This window comes from Ambystoma mexicanum, chromosome 10, assembly GCF_040938575.1.
Source record: "Ambystoma mexicanum isolate Mex_15411 chromosome 10, UKY_AmexF1_1, whole genome shotgun sequence".
Taxonomy (NCBI): domain Eukaryota; kingdom Metazoa; phylum Chordata; class Amphibia; order Caudata; family Ambystomatidae; genus Ambystoma; species Ambystoma mexicanum.
The window spans coordinates 346,549,229-346,569,467 of NC_090932.1; positions in this window are offsets into that span (position 1 = coordinate 346,549,229).

A 20,239-nucleotide genomic window follows, 5' to 3' on the forward strand; every position below is an offset into this window, starting at 1 on the left:
GATGCTACTACTATCGGACCATACTAAAAGCACCTTGCAAATATTACTTCTAGGAGATTTCAACTTAGGATTCAATGACTTGAATGATCACCATGCTCTAGCAGAAGCTAACAGCATTATGGAGCAGGGACTAAACCAAAAAATCACACAGCCCACCCACGACAAAGGGAGGACCCTAGATTGGATAGATGATCTTAATTGTGCAACTATAATCACATCAATTGAAAGGCAAACTTGGACGTATCACCACCTTGTGTCTTTCACACTCTCAGCAAATGTTCCTAAAACCAAATCCAACATAATAGTACCCCCATGTCTCACAAGGAACAAAGGAACATCACAGTGGATGCTATCTTGCCATCTTGCCACACGTGATCCCCATCCTAAACTCCCTAGAGGATACCACTGACCCTGACATGAAAGTCAATGTCTACAACTCCACCATGACCCAAGCCCTGGACATCACTGCTCCACTTAAAGAGCCCATCTGAACTCATGGTTCACACCACAACTAAAAACCATATGAACTGAGAAAAGAAAGCTGGAGACACTATGGAAACACCTCCCTTCTGCAGAAAGCAAAACTAACCTGATGAATATTTGAGCTCAATATAAAGAAGAGATACTGCGAACTAAATGGGAAACTTACAATAATAGCATTAACCAAGCTACCTCCAACACCAAAGAGCTATTCGTTATCCTCAGAGAAATGGAAACACCTATCCCTCCAACAGATCCTAGCACTAAGGACAAACTCTGGTGTACGGACATCCAGAATGCTCTTACCAATAAAATAACCACTATTCAAAGCAAAATTGCCAACAAACGTCTAAACCTCCAAAATTAGACACCCCACCCTGCTCCCAGACGCAGTCCCCCTCTGCAATGTTTAAAATTCTCTAAAGTCTCCATCCCAGGGGTTAAAAAAATGATTGCATCCCTTAAGCCCACAAGGTGCCAAGGAGATAGCTGCCCTGCCCAAATAATTAAAGACACCGTAAGAGACCTGGCGCCTTTCATATCCAAACTGATCAATGCCTCATTCACCTCAGGTATTGTACCTACTAACTTAAAGGAGTCGTGGGTTCTTCCCCTCCTAAAAAAACAATCTTTAGACCTCACCATTCCCATAAATTACAGGCCGATCTCTACGGTCCCCTTCTTACTGAAAATCTTGGACAGGGTCACTTACCTGCAGATCCAGAAATACCTAGAGATCAACCATCTACAAGGGACACGGCAATCTGGCTTTAGACCTCAACACAGTACTGACACGGTGCTGATTGACTTAAAAACCCAGATTGACGAGCTCAAATACAATAGGAAAATTGCACTATTACTTCTGTTGGACCGATCGGGTGCATTTGATTTGGTCGACAACAAAGTACTTTGCAATCATCTCACAACAGCAGCTCACTTCTCTCAGAACGCTATTACATGGATACAAGCCTTTCTAAACAATAGGACTATGGGAGTCTTCTCCCACTCAGCAGCAGCAGACCCAATTCCCATCACATGCAGAGTCCCCCAAGGCTTCTGTGTGTCAGCGACCATGTACAATATCTTCACAAAGCCTCTATTCGATGATCTGGATCATCTGGGTGTCACCTACACTAACTATGCAGATGACACCCAGATCCTCTTCCCCCTAACAGGGAACTATGATACTGACGTACTGCTTGTGAACAAAATATACCTAATCATTCAGGCATCGATGGCCACCCATGGTCTCTGCCTGAATGATGACAACACAGAGCTCATGATTCTATGGCTCCTCAGCTAACGTGAACATGCTTCACCCAGACTACGCCTCATTCAATATCGACAGGAATAACATCCCAGTAGCTAAAGAGGTAAAAATCTCAGGCTTCTACCTTGATTCGACCTTAAACCTACACAAACAACTTAATTCTATGGCTTCGGCCACAGTGTACACTGGCAAGCTGTTTAGGGCCTGCAAACCCCTCCTCTCTAATGAGAACTGTCTGATCCTGGCTAGAGCCCTTAATCAGTCAAAACTGGATTACTGTAATGGACTGTACTTAGGCGCTAGCAAATACGTCACTAACAAACTACAAATCTTGCAAAATAATGCACTTAGATCAGCTCTGAGCATCCCAAGGAGAGAACACATCTTGGAAATAAGGAAACAGCACAAATGGCTATCTATCAAGGATACAATTCAGCTTAAACTAAGCTATGTCGCTCACAAAAAAATCCCTGAATAACGCCGCCCCACCTTACCTAATAGAGAAATTCACCCGCAGATCCTCAGCACGTGTCACTAGGTCGACAAAAACCTCCTGCCTACTAGTCCCGAGGTACAAACTTAAGAAGTCAGGGGGGAGCAGCTTCCCAGTTATGGCGGCCCAGCTATGGAACACTCTCTCACTCTCCCTTAAGTCGACCCAGTCTTTCCCAGACTTCAAGAGAAAAGCCATTACATGGCTCACTGAAAGGGACTGACATCTAAAGTGGGACTATACCCCTAAGGGGATACGCCACATATCACTGCCTCCCTCTGCAACTATGATGCTATCCTTATGACCTATCTGCCTGTATCAGACTACACCTACCACTGTATTACTTTTTATTTGAGACTTTTTGCTTATCTGCATTTTCTGCAAACTCCTGTAACCTGTTATAATGTACTACTCTATTATTCAGCATCACTCTGTATTCTGTGAATTTTTACAACCTGTAACACTTGTAACCCTGCTCCAATACGGCAATTAGGCATTATTCTATAGTCTGTGAATTCTACTATCGGTAACACTTGTAACCTTGCTACAATGCGCCCATATACCCCCGGGTTCGGCACGCTATAGAAATAAAATAAACAAACACACAAACACCAGATTAATCATCAACACCTCTGCCATCAGAATACAGCAACAAAGATATGTGACAAAAATTCGGTTCAGCTGGACACATAAAGTGTCATTTGCACTCGTGCACTCTCCTGACCTCCCTCAGCACCCGTCCACATGCCCGATGTATTGGGTTGCTTTCTGGAGCTCAGCCAACCCACCTAATTCCTGATCTTGTCCAAATGCCCACGTGCATTCTAACCCTTTTCTTAGAATGTTCCCAAACTCTGGAATGCGGCCCCCGAGGGCGTTCCCACCACAAGTGCATTGAAACCATATTAATGGGAAAGGTGTTATATAAATGACTACTACTACTATTACACCATTAGTGGTGATCGCAGATGAACCAATTCGGATTTTAGTGGACAATTTAGATTGTCAACGTATCCATATTGAAAAAGGGACTTCCATTGGAATGGCCATCAGCGAGGACCGTTAAACTGTAGAACTGAATAATTCAATGATGGGGAATGTACCTGAAGTGTGTGCTAATGAAGAAGGAGAAAGACTTGAAGTGGTTCACACAAGACCCAAAGGAATATTTTCCATCACCTCAGCATATCCACATGAAGCTGAGGAAATGATCTGTCATTTTAATGATGACTATATACTTTTTCAACTGCACAGTTATGACCAAGGACATGATAATAATGAAAATGTATGACGTCTTGGGGGCAAAGAAAAACATACATGTATAAAAAGATACTGCTACTCAAATAGAGGACAACACAGAACTCCATTAGAAGATTTTCCAGAATTTAAGAAACTGGTAGAAGAACAGATTTATGTTCTAATGATGAAGAAAAGGGAATTTCCTAGGCTAGGAAGTTATTGAAAAAGGTCGTAGTCCTCAAAACAAAAATATTGAAGCATTACAGAACTTAAAGGATCCTACTAACCTTTAGGAATTGAGGCGCCAGTTCCGTAAAACCTATTATGAGTCAGTCTATAATAGATACATTCTTTGTCTGTTTATAAAGAAACAGATATTTTATTGCTTTTTATCATAACTAGGTGAGTGCATATAATATAGAAACAAGGAGCTCTACACGTTTCGGGAAAGTAGTCCCTTCATCAGGAGTAACATTTCTTAGGAGGAATGAGTGAGTTTCAAGTAGTGTAAAATATTCTGTGCTCAAAGAGTGGGTTTTTAGTGGTACCTCACCTAAATGACACCAAGGTGGCACCAAAGGGTCAGATTTCTTTATACATTGCTTGTATAATTGCTTCTGCGACTCCACCTGTTGTGACAATAATGGAGGTATGTGTATATACTGTAGCAATGTGTTCTAGCCTAAGTAATAGTGGAGTATCAAAATTAATGTTCAAGGTTGCAAAGGCCTACCTTCCAATCCTTGGTAATTTCAAGTCGTCCAAGTTCCAGTACGTGATGGAGTGGGGATCTTGTACGATCCTGGTATTCTTTCTAATCATGTAATCATCCAAAATCTAATGTCTCCACCAGCAATACGCATAGGGCTCTAATTATACACCAATTAGTTATGCCTCGTATATAGATTAATTTGCTGAGTTAACATGAGGACCATTCACCTTGTGATGATGTGGTCATTCTTGGGATTCGATTGAGTGAAGTATATTCTTAGGAAAAATTCTATGGACAAGAAACAGGGTTTGCAAACTGTTTCTCATTTTAACACAAATGGCTCTTCTTTATCAGAAGGGCTTGCTCTCAGGGTTGGAGGATGCCTAGGGGTGATCCACTTACTGTATAGATCAGTCAGTCTTTGCTGGCAGCGTGAAAACGGTCTATAAGTAGGACATGGTGCGCATTTGAGAACATGTGCAATGACGTCACAGCATTTACATTAGTATATGTACATGTCTATAGCAATTGCAGCAGTATATTAGGGATGTTGGTATCACGGTTTAGGAATATATTTCCATGCCGGCAATACGAAATGTGCAAAATAGGTATATTGAAATCGTTTTTGTTAATTATCCCCCATGCTGTCACTAGTTGATGAAATGGGCAATTAAGTGAAGCTCATTATCAGACCACTAAAGCCGTTGGATGGGGCATATCAGAAGAAGACGATCCGTCAAATAAGAAGATGGAAAACTAGAAGGACACTATGGGCCTCGTTACACGGTAGGTGGTAAGGGTTTATCGGTACCGGTATTTTACAGGTACCGGTAAACACTTACCGCCTTACTACGAGGTCCCATTGCGGGTTGGGGAATTTAACGCCTGCTTTTTGCAGGCGTTAAAAACCAACCCGCAAAGGGACCAGGGAGCTAATTACGGTACCACAATTTGTGGTGCCGTAATTAGCACCTTCCCCATTCCCATTATGCCGTATGGGGCAAAAATGGGAATGGGGAAGGCAATGGGGGAAGGGGGAATAACCGCCCCACCAACCTTGGAATAGGGCGGTAATTCCCCTTTCCACCAAGGCGGTGCCGGTATTTTACCGGCATGGACCAAGGTGCTAACAGCACCTTGGTCCACCGCCATCCGTGTAATGAGGCCCTGTATGTATATATGTTGGCCCTCATTACGACCCTGGCGTTGGACCATGGTGCTAACAGCACCATGGTCCATGCCGGTAACTTACCGACTACGCCATGGCGGAATGGGGAATTACCGCCCCATTCCGAGGTTGGCGGGGCGGTAATTCCCCATGCCGCCATGGCCCTTCCCCATTCCCATTTTTGCCCCATAGGGCTCAATGGGAATGGGGAAGGCGCTAAGTACGGTGCCGCAAATTGCGGCACCATACTTAGCACCAAGGTCCCTTTGCGGGTTGGTTTTTAACGCCTGCAAAAAGCAGGCGTTAAAATCTCCAACCCGCAAAGGGACCTCGTAATCAGGCGTTAAGGGGTTAACGGCGCCACCACCTTTTACGGCACCGTTAACCCCTTAACACCAGGGTTGTAATGAGGGCCATTGTGTTGTTTTATGGTAAAGATATACCTTTGCAATACATTTGAAATGTGATTAAAATATTCACCATACATAATAAGTGTTCAAACAAATAGTAAAACATCCACCGGCATCCCCTGGCACTTGCCCACCTGGCCTCCCCTTAGCACTTGCCTAGCCCCTGTGCCCTCTCCTTACCCTCCTCCTTCCCCTGCACATGTATGCCACCCTTACCCCACACCTCCTACCCACACTAGAATTATCCCTTCCTCTGTCACATGCCTACTCCCCCCTCTTTCCTACCCCTTGCACTTCTTGTTTCTGCACTTGCACGATCTGAATGACACAAGACCTAGTAGCACCGTTATTGTTGTTTTTCTCCCCTGTTCCCCTGTACCTTTTTTGTCTTGTGGCGCCTTGGAACACCATTTGCTGTATAGGCACTTTATAAATACTCTACAAAATAAATAAATAAACATCATATACGGAATTGGCCATAGAGAAACTCGAAGGAAAAACAAAATACAGAATTCATTGAATGATTCCCACAAGGTTCTGAGAGATGAATATGAGGACTATATCCGCTGTTCACTGATGAACGGAAATATGGAGACAGTAAAAAATGTAAGTTCGAACAAGATTTTCCAGAGCCAAGTATGCCAGATTAGGCATAGTCGGTTATGGATTAAAAAATAACTACCACAAATAGAAACCTTGAGATGGAGCTCTTACAGTATTGAGATACTGGAAAGAAAACTGGGAACTATTGGATTATGAAGAGGATGGAAGTGCCATGTAATAGTCATGTACCCTTGTTAGATTTAATTGCATATTAAAAATTCAAAAAGAAAATGCATCTGCATTACTAAGTTAATTAGTCGCACTTCCAAAAACTAACTACTCTATCCTTGCAAGAGAGGTGGACAATCTTAAGAAGGGGAGGAAAAGTATCCAGGACCTTGGCACTGTTGAACTTTGTGAGAGAAATTTTCACAAAACTGGATACTTAGCTACACTTTTTTTTATCTTTATTACTCTTCCTCCCTATATATATATATAATTGATGTAACTTCACTTTTCTGTAAGAAAATCTTGGTTTCAATATGCATTTAAAGTTTTCTTGGAAACTAATTGATGCAATAAATAAAAAAAAAACTAACTTAATTACTAACTCAATAATTATTAATGGACTGTGTTTTGGGGAAACTAAATGCTATAGAAGATGCACAATAGATGTGCAGTTAAAAGCAGGGTGTTACGATTCTGAAATCAGCCCATAGATATCTTAGCTATCTTAAGGTTTAAAAGCTTCAGGCAAATCAGAAAAAAAAGATTTTTACAACATGCAGCTTTCAGTAAATGGCGGATTCCTGGTGCCCCTTCACACTGCTCATGTCAATGGGCCTCATTACAACCCTGGCGTTAAGGGGTTAACGGCGCCGTAAAAGGCTGCGGCGCCGTTAAACCCTTAACGCCCGATTCACACTTTAACGCCTGCTTCCTCTCCAATATGAATTTCAACTGCATATGGCAGCAGTTGAGCTGACCGAAATGCTTTCTCTGGGTCATCAAAGTCTATGGAATTACCCGTTAATCGGGACCAGGCTTTGAAGTTTATTAGGTCCACACGAATGGCAAAGTGATTGAGAATGTCACTGCCTAAATAAAATGCGGCAGGGACATCGTGCATGACCCAACAATTAAGGACTATGCTCTTGTTGCCTATGGACATTTTGAGCATACACCTACTAGGCAGGAGATGTTTGGAATTGGGTGTTTCCAGGTCCATTTCCCTTTTGTCTAACAGTTTAAATGTGGGAATGGCTGGATCTTTTGGGAGTTTGTGGAACATGGCCTTGCTGATGAAGCTCTTACCGTTGTTCACACATGTTTGGGCGAGAACAAAGTCCTTCCCTTCATTTAACTGAATAGGGATGAACAACTGCTCTCCAATTTTCTGAATATCAGCCAGGCTTTGAGCTGATTTCTCATCTTTTTGGACTATAGGAATGGGATTTTCTGATTGTGAATTTGTATAGAATTTCAGAGTGTTTCTTTCCAGTGTGGAATGCCACCTTAGACTGGAAGGAAGGTTGATTTTCAGAAATAGAGAGGACTCTGCATCACCAGTTTGTTGTCCTACTGCAATTACTGTCACGTCTGGGATGTGATTATTTTGGAAGTGAAATTCTATTTGGTCAGGTTTTTGTTCAACCATGTGGCATGTGCCGTTCAAACTAACATGGTTGATGCTCTGTTTCAATTTCATTGGTCAGTTAGTCTGGTTCCAGAGTACTTTCTTTACACAATCTATGAGGGGAGACAACCTACGCAGGATGTCATTCTCTAGTAAACAAGGTGTGCCCTCTGGAGTCACAACTATGACCAGGTGCTTCACCTTGTGTCGCCCAATTTTAATGTCCAAATCCGCAGTCCCCTCGATGTGAATTTCCTTCCCGTCGAAGTTCTGAAGTTGTCCAGGAAGAGGGGTGAGAGGAATTTGGAATTTCTCCCCCTTCCCAAATTCAGTTCATCAAAGGCACTTATGGACAGAAGGGTAGCTTGGAATCCAGTGTCCACCAGTGTCAAAATTGTACACTGCCCCTGTATTTGGACCGGGGCATAAAATCTTCCCTCCTTTTTCTCAAGGGGGCAGCTGGTGGGTTAATTTCCTTGCTTTGGATACTGATAGAGAGGTGATTTGGCCAGGAGTCAGTTTGGGATCTTGGGAACCTGTAAGAAAAAAGGTGACAGCTAGATATAGGGGATGTTTTGGGTTCCCCTGGTTCTGATTTTGGGCTGCCCCCCCACCTTCTTTTTGGAGACAGTCACCAGGATTGGTTTGAACCAGGGGATTTTCGTGTTGGTCATTCTGAGTACTGAAAATGGGTGGTTCTAACTCGGTCCCCACATCTACCCAGTCTGGATTTGGATCCTTTGGGACCCATTTTTCTTTGGGAGGAGTTCCCCCATCCCCGAAAGAGAAGATCCTTTTCCCAGAATCCTCTGAGGATCCCTCTCCTTCAAACTGGAAGATTTGTACTCCTCCTCAAAATGGGTCTTTTTGGGCCTTTATTTCTCCTACCCGCCCTCTGCTCCTTGGGTGGCAGACTTTCGGGGGCAGGAGATTTTAGTTCCGGTTCCTGGGTTTAAAGGGGCTTTCCAAAAGTGGGGAAGGAAGCTTCCTCCAAGGCTTTACAGCGCCCTTCCCCTTGTGCCTCCTCCCTGGGAAATGGTGGGTTGTCGCAGTTCTTCCCCCGTCATTGTTCTGGAGCACCAGACCCTGGATTTGAGGAGTTCTGAGCCGCCATGCTCATCTGAGAGTTATGTTGAGCCCTCAGCATGTGACCCAGATCATGTGCCATGTTCTGGACCTGGCACTCTAGTTGGGACACCCGCTCTGGCTGGCACGGGGTCCTCAGGTCTCCCCTGGGTTGATCCCGGGAAGGGTAACTATCCCTTCTCGCAAAATACCCCTAGTTAGAGAAGTTTGGGTACCCCTCCACCCTTGCCCTCCCCTCTCCCGGATTGGGCTGTCTGGCTCAGGAAAGTGTTGAAAGAAGGATGGGTTGTTTTGGGGGTTGAAATTTGGCGGGTACCTGGGAAAGAAATTTGGTCTGGCATTTGGGGTATTACTGCCCTCCTGGGGGAAGTGAGGAGGGAAGTTCCCTGGGTTTCCTGCTGTCTGGTTGGATCCCCCCCTTGGCTGGAGGAGTCCACACATAACCCAGGATGGGTCTATTTCCCTTGTAGCGTGGGCTGATGTAGTCAGGGGATTTAGGGGTCCCATTTGTGGGATTACCTCCCTTGCTCCCTGTTTGTGATTGGCCCGAGGGCCTTCTGGGTTTGGGGCTTGTCTGTTTCTGCGCGGGAAGGTTTTTAGGCCCCCCACCTCCAGATCTAAAATGGGGGCCACCTTCACCTCTGCCACCTTAGCAGCAGCAGGGGTGTTGGTTGTTTTGGGGCTTTTGCTACTATTTTTATTTTTCAACGGCTTCTGCACTTCATAGATGCCCGTGGCTTGTTCAATGACCCAGTCTAGTGATCTTTTCTCGTGAAAGTCCCTCACTAACTGGGTCATAATATACTTAGGGAGAGCATGAAAGAAGGTGGTCACAAATTCTTTACTGTCAGTGCGCACCCTTCTAGTAGTCTGCACAAAGGCGCATTTTAATTCCTGAACAAATTCTTGTGGGGCCTGATCTTCCCCACATTGTAAGTTGTAGGCTGCCTTGCGAGCCTCTTGAGGGTTCCTATGAATGGAAACATGCTTTAGGATGGCCTCCCTATAGGTGGACCAACTAGAATGGTTCTGATCGTCCAGCCCCGCAAAGAAGCTGCAGTACTCAGGAGAAAATGTCCTCTTTACATACTGTATACAGCTTTGGTTGTCCTTCAGATGGAAAGTTTCCATCATCTGTTCAAATAACTCAAGGTGCTCCCAAACCGAATATTTAGCATTCTTGTGGTAGGGCATAATGATGCTTTTATTTGTTTCAGGGGATCCTTGAGCAAAGCCATCTTGACTTTGTTGGCTTTTTTAGTTTGGGTCACCCTGGCCCACTAATCCTCTGACTCAGAGGCACTGATAACAGAGGTGGCTGTCTGGTCTTCTAGGTTCTCCTGGATTATGCGAGCTTGGGAATGGCTGGCAGAATGTGGGGGCCTAGTTTCTAGGGACCTGTGGCGCTCAGAAGAGTCTTCTGACTCTTCCTTGCTCCCAGGATTGGCTGAATGTCCTAGCTGGGAAGAGGTTTTTAGTAACCTCTTAGTGGGCCTACTCTCATGGAATTCCCCACTAAATTTTACTGTCTGATCTCTGGGTAAGGTATATTTCTGAGGATCCATTTCTCTGATTCTCCCCTCACTGGAGTCTCCCTGATCAGAGAAGATGGCCCTAGCACTTGGGAACCCATACACAGATGCCCGCCCATCCATTTCTGGGAGGCACTGACCTATTAGCCCCATATTCCCCATTGGGTTGAAGTCTACCATCCCTGTGGCCCTTGGTTCATGTGAGCCAGTGGACATGGGGTGGCAGAGTCCATGGAATGGAATAGATTAAAGTCTCTGGTGCCAGGGTTCCTGAGGCTATGTTCAGGGGTTTCCCTCTACCATCTGACCTCATCTCTTTCAGCCCCTACTCCCTTTTGGCATGCAAGAATCTGACCCCTTTGTTCTTCTATTAAGGCTTTACTGGTCTCTATTAATTGTTCCTGCATGGCTACCTGCTGTCTATGAAGCCTGTCATTTTTCTCAGAGAGAGCCTCATTGTCTCTCTGTGCTTCCTGTCTGATTTGGGAGTACTGGGCCAATTTTTGCTACAGGAGGCTCACCTCCTGAGTTCTGTCCTTACTGGCCTGGTCATTCTTTGCCAGAGCATCTTCCACCATGGTGTGCTCTAACAGCTTTTTATAGTCCATTTTGAATTCACCCAGTCCCTGAAGGCCCAGGTGATTTTCTTCCACCTTGGCTTTTAAATAGTTGACTTCCTGGCCTAAGGTGTTCCTTTCCTGAATTAGAGTACCCCTCTGTGCAGCCAGGTCGTCCCTTTGTTTTTTGAATGCACCAGCTTTCTGGCGTTCTTCATCAAATTCTGTTTGGGATTCAAGGTCTTTGAGAATTAATTTGTTATTTTCCTCTTTTAATTTGTCTATGCGGTTCTCTAAAGTGACCATCTGTTCTGCGCATTCTCTGTTAAAGGTAAATTGCTGTTCTAGCTTTTGTTGTCTCTGTAGTAGAGAGTCCAATCTTTCCTGACACTCTTGTTGCAGTGTCAGTAATTTGGTGCCTTGCTCTACCTTCTCTTGCTGCAGGAGATCCAGATCTTCTTTTACTTTTGCCAGGTACTATCTGGTTTCACACACTGATTCTTGGCTCTTTTGTAGTCTTTGCTCTGCAGAGTCCAGATCAATTTGGGCCTTTTCTAGGGATTGTACTTGCCATTTTGCCAGATCTAGGTTTTCGGCATATTTTTCCTGCATTTCTCCAATGTGGAGGTACAAGTATGCCGCTATTTTGGCAATTTTACATTGCTCTTCTTTTACCCATGGGGCCATATACAGCTCACTAAGTGCCTTGTGTAATGGACCCTGGTCCTGCCATGTATCTAATCCTTTGGCAGTGGCTTCTTGTTTGATTTCCTGCAGCCAAACATTCTCATCCTGCTCAATCCATTCACCCCTCACAAACAATTTGTGCAGTAGGTGTTCTTTTGCCATATTCATTTCCACTGGGGTCGCCATTCCGGAAATATTAATTTCCTTCTGACTTACCTCACGGTTATTTTTTCTTTGCAAAACAGGCCCAACTACTTTGAGTGTTTCTATTGAAGGGAGTTTTTACAGTGTAGCACAGTGTGGTAGTATAACAAGGTGTATGTACCCCGTCAGTTAGCACGCTGTGTTAGACTGTCAGAAGTAGTATGTCTAATTCAGGATCCCGGATGAGCCCTCAATATATAAGTGATTTCAATCTGGCACTTCACCTAAGTCAACGCCTAGCGTGTAATGCACAACTGAAATCCTTATTTATTTGTGTCTAAAGTTCTTTTATTCTGAACGATGTACCACTCATATCACGCGCCTCTCCTGGAACCCCCCGGTCACACTGAACAAGGAATCAGGCTGTTTTGAAAATTTAAAATATTTATTTATGTAGTTACAAATTAATCACACTATGTTTAATGGGCATACAATAATCACCAATGGGGTGATGTAACACTAAGCAATCTCTTTAATACACAAGGAGTAATAATGAGCAAAACAATTCAGCACAGAAATAATACTTTGTGTGTGTGTTCAGATCAAATAGCAGTGTGGTTACTATTTCCTCCTGCACACCCCTCAACCCCCCAATAGACAATGTAAAGAGATAGGAGGAGAGCGAGCCGGTATTCAGGAATGGCAAAATTCAAACAAAATATCAATCCCAATTTCCCCCAGCAACACAAGAGAAAAACAGAATTGATTGGCAAACTGTCAAAATGGTTTTTAAAGTTATTTGAGAATGGAATGTGTAAAGACACTAAATATGGGCTAAATTGCTGAAATTATATAAATTCTTATGGGAGCCGCTTTGGATAGTTGCATACAAACTCTAGCAATGATTTGATACTAAGAAACAATGTGAAATCTTAAAATTGAGGTTGGAAGAAATCAAAAGCTGTTTTACACATGTCAGAATTTCCCTAAACGAAATTTGCGGGAAACTTTTCCGTGCATGGAGGATGCGGATTTAGAAAGCTGAGGATGTTAGCTACAAACAGACGTTACAATTTTGTTTATAGCACAAAAACTGAGGAAGTTATGGACGTTTTAGTGGAGGTCATTTTTTTCGAGGTAGGTGCAAAAATGGAAAACAGGAATGCACTTTTAAAAGACTAATAGGATTTCTTACACTAGATTATGACTATAGAAAAAGAGAATGCCACACATGAATCTCCATCAGTTCCTGGCCAATTTCTTCCTGGGATTCACTTTAGTTACCCACAACACTAATAACTTCAGATTTTAGAATACAAATAAGAGAAACTCAGCACAAGAAAAGATCTGATTATACAACCATACTCCTAACAATATCAGGTTATGAATACAAGAGAGGATGGGTTTAAGATAGGGATTGGACTAAGCAAGGTATATATGCTAGTGACACAGTTCTATCTATAGATACTCACTAGATATGTTTCAAACAGAACCGTCAGGATTCTGGTCAGGGATTCTGGTCAAGACAGGCTGGCTGCGTCAAGGCGATCTGGACACCGCACGGCACAAATGGACTGGATCTGAGAATGGTTCAGCTAATGGAATGGGCCTTTCTGCTTTTCCATGTTTCTGGAGTCTGGAGCAAGGAAGATGGATGGTTCTGCTCCAGGGGGCTCTGCCAGCAATCGGTTAGTGGGTGAATCTATCTGTCTTTTTTGAGTGCTCAGCTGTCTCTATTTATGCTTATGATAAAGGGGTGTGTGTGCTGGTTTATGCTAAGCGCACCCCTTTGCCAGGGATTGGTCAGGGTCTCCTCGCTTCCTTGATAGGAGGAGAAAAACAGTGTGTCAACTTTATGGTTTGGGTTTATGAGGCCTAGAGTCCACCCCTAGCCTCTTGAACACAAAAATATACTTTTGGTCCAATGCATATTTCCATGTGTGCAACCTCTATACTAATAACAAATATAGATTACATATTTTGTGTAGCAGATACTCCTCAAAACCACGTCGCTGTAAAATCCCGTGCCTGCTTTTTACAGAATTTTGCCCATTTTATCCGGAAAATGTGCGCATTGAACATGGGCATAAGTGTATGAAGTTTGTTGGGTAGTTTGTGTAGATTTGGGGCCTGGCGGCATTTTCTTACTGCCAAAAAAATAATTTTGCAACAATCACTCCTTGTATTCAGATTGGGTTATGAATAATAATAATACAGTGGATATGCATTATTTCAGTGCACAGACATATTTAGATGGTATACATTTGTTGGTATGCGTGGTTGGTATGCGTTGTTGGTGGTATTTTTGGTGAGCATAATTCCTTTGTTTTATTTGTGGCCCCAATATCCAGAAACCCTTATTTTTGTTTAGATTGTTTGTGTGATCACTGGAGAGGCCTCAGGCTTACATTTCAGGAACACCCCATTTTCAATTGGAGTGCCACCATGGGCTGTCCTCGCTGTCTTATCTACGGCAGCGAGCTAACATGCGGTATTTATCACCAACTTACCTACATCGGTGAACTATGTCCAGGGCCTCTCTTTTTGCTGACTCATGTACCTCCAGCAGGCTATAACACACACAGTTATTTATAATTGCTCATACTGAATGAAATCGTGCACACAGCTGCAGCCAAGTCTTATTTTTAGATACCTTAAAAATGACAATTGCACTGTCTAAATATCTCCCCACATCATCAGCACTGTAATGGTAAATGCACAAAGGAAATAGCAAATAAAACACACTACCCGTCTGCTTTCAGATATTTGTGTGTATTATAAAAGTGGCATTTAAACACGATCTCACTCTTTTTACAGAAATAAATGAAATAGCACAGTCAACATTATCTGTAACAAAATGAGAAGAGGACAACAAGAAGTCGCAACATTAAACCTGATGATAAGACACTGGAATTCTTTCTTCTACAATGACTGAATAGTTTCGCATTCACGCACACTGCCCCCGTACTTTGGAATGTATAATTACCTAATCTGTTCAGCATGTGAAATTCTTCTGCTGGTCGCCTTCTGGATGTGGCAATTCCCTCTTCAAGCACCCCCAGTGAGAACAGGCATCAGCCGTTACTCAAACCGGGGATTATTGTCTGGGATCCCCAGTCTCTGCAGCAGTGCAGCTGGGATCTGCTTTTTCAATCAGGAACTCCACAGCTACCGGTCAGTTCTTTCTCCGAGCTGTCTAAAATGTATTCTGCCTCTCTCCTTCCCCCAGATTCTACAAGAAAACTTGGTTATAGCCTCTAATATGATGCTTGTCCAATAAGAATCCCTCATGTTCTATCCTCCTCCTGCACACAATAGAAATCTTTTACAGTAAGCAACTGTAACAAAAAAACTGATTTCCTGCTAATCGAGTCTTTGCTTCCTGCAAATACTGTGGACAGAGCAGCACAGAGCAGCAAAAAGAAAAAAAAAATCTGGATGCGTGTTTAAAATGACTTTCAGAGCCTGTCTTTTCCATCCATTCTGCACTGGAGAACACATTATTTTATTAATGAGTTAGCATGTTAGTTTTTTGTTAATGAGGTTACTTCATTAATCCTCAAATGTGTCTCCTGCAACAGAGGAATTTCAGGTAAAAAAAAGATATGCTTTTAACTGTGAAAAACATTATTTGCATTTTATATGTAGAAATCGTTTTTGACTGCATAGCCTGTTTTCATTTACATGTCCATTGGTTACACTGGCAACACATGCCTTGCTGTACCACCTTATAGCAATGCACCAAACCCATGCAGTGGTGCTGCACTTCAAAAAACATGCTATACATTGATCCTGTGCAGTGGTGCTGTGCTCTGTGCTCCCGAAAGATGCTAAACAATCCTACATATCCCACCCTTTTTTTTTTTTTAACTTGGCTACGATCCAAGCCAATTGAAAAAAAAACAATTTGCTTCTTTTCTTCTTTTCAAAATCTGTCAATCCAATAAAATGAATATTCACGTGCAAAAATGAAAAATTTGAAAAACCACTGTTCAATCAACATAATATTTAATTCATCTGAATTCATCAATTCTTATAAAATGTTCTACATTTGCCTTCCCAATGGAAGTGTCCATAGTCCAGTGTTCCAATTTTATAAGTCAATTGAAAACAACAAACTAAAACTACCAACTAAAATAAATAATTAACATACCAAATTAAAATAATTAATTTAAACAATAAATACGTGGAACTCCATATGCCAGGACACTTGTCTGCCTCTTTTGGTTCATTCGGGTACTCTTTCATCTTGGCATTCTTGGATCCTTTTTCCATAGGAGTCATCTCTTTTGGCATTCCGGTTATTTTGTCTTCACCTCCACCCGGAGGCAGGCATCTTTTGGTCTTCATCCAGGGGACTCCAGGACTCCATCGTCTCCTGTGACCTCCGGTACAAATATGTTAATATTCTAAATCAAATAGAAAAGAAACAGATTAAGTATATGGCACAATACCGACTTCACCCTTTTGCCAAAAATAAAACATGCTTTGTAAAACATTTCGCCCTTTTTCTTTTGCCTTCTGAAATTAAGCACAGGTTATAGAGAACAAGCATACATAAAAACAACATTTAATATTTAATGCATTTTCATTCTGCACACCAACCATGAGCTTCCATTATTTTTTTTTTGTTTTTATATTATCTATATTTTATATATATTTACATATATTACAGTGTTTATGTACCATTTCAACCATCTTTTTTTTTTTAACTGTCACTGCCTCCTGACTAAAATGAAAAGAGGGAGAGGTGGGCACCACTTGCTAATGAAAGCTTTAGGTTATTGCATCAAATTTTCTGGAAATTTAAAGTTCTGTTTCAAAATGTTTTTGCCTGGAGCTGCCAGTCCGTCAATGGTCCTGTAGCACTAGGACCTATTCAAACATCAAATCTCCAAAAAACAAAGTGACTCCACTTTGCTAGGAAAGGCACTTCACAGTTGGCCCCAATTAGGTTGCTTAGTATATTGTCTATTGTAATTAGTAACCAAATGTTATTCCAAAAATATTCTGATACTCGTGGGTTTCATAGCAGAAAATGTTTAATGCACATTTCTGAAATGTTTACTGGTAAAATTTATCTGTGTAAATAACACATTGAGTATTCATCTGAAATTGCCCATAATACTTTGGTGCCAATGCATTTCGGATAAAACCTTCATCAGGGCGGTATTATAGCAAAAAATGATATCTCATAACTTCATCAAGTCAAAAGAGCGCATGGATCGTAGCATTGTGCGTGAGCACAAAATGAAGATCCGGCAAATCCTTAAACGTGTCGGCCCTGTGTGCAGCTTCCAACTGCCTCCTGACTAGACATATTCACTCCACCTTTTTATGTTCAAGGGACTTTATCTGTTTCTACATGCTCCAGATTTTTTATCTCATGTCTTGGATGACATGGTTTGATTTGGTTTACATGGGCAAACTGCTCTATTATTGTTTCACCTTCATTCTTCAAAATTTTATAAACTACAGGAGAGACCTTATCTATAATTCGAAATGGCCCCTGCCAGGCTGCTAGAAATTTAGAATTTTTCTGTTTACTTTTTCCAAAATGAATCTTATACACCTGCGTCCCTACACTGTATTCTCTCACATATATTCTTCTATCATAGTATGACTTTGCACTGTCAGCAGCTCTTTCCAGATTTCTCTGCACAAAAGCAAATGCATGTTGCAAATGCTTCCTCAGTTCATCAATGTACTCATGAACTGTGGATGCACTCACAAGTGTCTGCTCATGTGTTCTGTATAGCAGGTGTTGTGGTAACACCATTTTCCTACCTGTTAAGAGCCCATTGGGCTAATACCTGTTGCTTTGGCAGGAGTTGATCTGATTGCCATCAAAACCAACGGTAAATGTAAATCCCAGCTGGAACCTGCTTCTGCCACAAATTTCTTTAATATGTCCACAACAGACCTATTGCTCCGTTCAACTCCACCTGAAGACGCTGCCCGATATGCGATATGTAGTTTCCTTTTCACACCCAGTATTTGCCATACCTTACTCATTAGAGTACTTGTGAAATGACTTCCTCTGTCTGACTCAATTATTTGTGGCAACCCAAACCTTGAGAACACATGGTTCACCAGCAATGTGGCTGCTGTTTGTGCACTACAATCTGATGCAGGAATACATTCAATCCACTTCGACATCAAACATATCACACTTAACATATAATGGTTTCCTCTGCTCGACCTTTTTAAAGGGCCTGCATAGTCTATTTGCAAATCTGACCATGGAAGAGTTAGGCCTCTTTTCATCAATGGGGCTCTATACATTGGTGAAGAATGTTTAAATTGGGCGCATACTAGACATCCTCTAGTATATAATTCCACATCTTGGGACATATGTGGCCAGTAAGCATAATCTTTTAGTATTTCCAATGTTTTTTGTGAACCTCTGTGGCCTGCAGTTATGGCATCATGTGCATGGTGTAGCATTAGCCCTCTGAATGAAAGGGGTACCACCCACTGTATTTGTCCTGTTATGGACTCTCTAATCATGAGTCCATCCTGCAGTCTAATTTGTTTTTTATTCTTTAATAGTACCCTCAACTCTTCTTTTCCCATACAATCATTTTCTGTTAAAGGGTTTTTTCAGGATCTATCAAATGATTATAATAGATTCCCAAAATTCGATCATTCTTTTGTGCCTCAATCAAATCTCGGTCTGGCGTATCATGACCCCAGTGTACCACTGGTTGATCTACCTCCTTTGGTGCTTTAGAACGTGTTACTGCATCAATTTGTATTTCACCCAGTAAATCAATAGGTAGCAATTCTCCCATTACAGCCCCAATTATAGCCAGGTGGTCTGCCTTATCATTTCCCTCCTTATCCTCTTCGGGTGTTTTTAAATGCCCACAAATTTTTCTCCAGTATATTGTTAAATCATTTTCTGACACCAATTTGTCTATGGCTTGTATCATTTTTCCATGTTTAAGTGGCTTTTTGTTGTATGTAATCATGCCTCTCGCTTTCCAGCCAGGTAAATACTCCACAAAGCTATTTCGTGCATAGTCAGAATCAGTCACCAGGACAATTTCACTGAATTTATTATCAACTGCAGTAGCAATTGCTTTATAAATGGCCGCCAATTCCGCCACTTGACTGCTTCTAGCTCCAATCCTCATCCCTACACTGGGGACGCCTTCACATTTCAACCAGACGTTCCCTATGCCTGACACTAACAGGCCGATTCATGGAATAAATGTGCGCCGAAAATCCCGGCGCAGAGTGGCCAATACGTGCGCTGCGCCGAAAATTAGCGAAAAGCGCAGGGAAACCAGCGCACGTCGATTCATGGAAGTCCGTGCGCAAGAAAAGCAGAGGACGTGCGCTGAAAAAGCGCGCGGCGCAGGCCGGCGCACAGGTCAACCAACGTCGTGCGCCACGGCCACTGTGCTATCACTCCGAGCGCAGCGCACAGCTCTAAAGTAGGCGGAACACAGGGCGGGACACTCGGAATGGGGAATAAAATGGGGCACAACACTCGGAATGGGGAAGAATGTGGGCGGCACGGGGAAAGTATAGGAGGCAAGTGCGCGGAACGCCCACACGCTCGCATACAACACGTATTCATGGAATAGAATAGGGCAAAAAAACGCACGCTCAAAGCAGCGCACAGGCACAAACAGGCACAAACACGACCGCCACAAGAAAGCAGGCGGTAGCGTCTCTGCGCCTGCAAGAAATGTGCGCTAAAAGGTGCGCCAACAAATAGCACCTATATACAGACATGATCAATGTCCAATACTGTGGCCCTCCAGGACAAATGACGTACAAAGGGGTACCCACAAACACAGACACGCGCTGAGAGAAAAAATAAACGTGTGCGTGCATACCGGGGTGCGCGGGAAGTTGCACACGCGATATGGCCGGGTACGTGGATTACAGGGGTGCGCGGGAAGTTCCACACGCGATTAGTCAGGGTACGTGGATTGCAGGGGTGCGCGGGAAGTTGCACACGCGATGTGGCCGGGTACGTGGATTTCAGGGGTGCGCGGGAAGTTCCACACGCGATTAGTCAGGGTACGTGGATTGCAGGGGTGCGCGGGAAGTTGCACACGCGATATGGCCGGGTACGTGGATTGCAGGGGTGCGCGGGAAGTTCCACACGCGATATGGCCGGGTACGTGGATTTCAGGGGTGCGCGGGAAGTTCCACACGCGATATGGCCGGGTACGTGGATTTCAGGGGTGCGCGGGAAGTTCCACACGCGAATTGGCTGTGTGCTCCCAGGCATTACCTGTACACCCTCCACGGCCCCTGCAGGC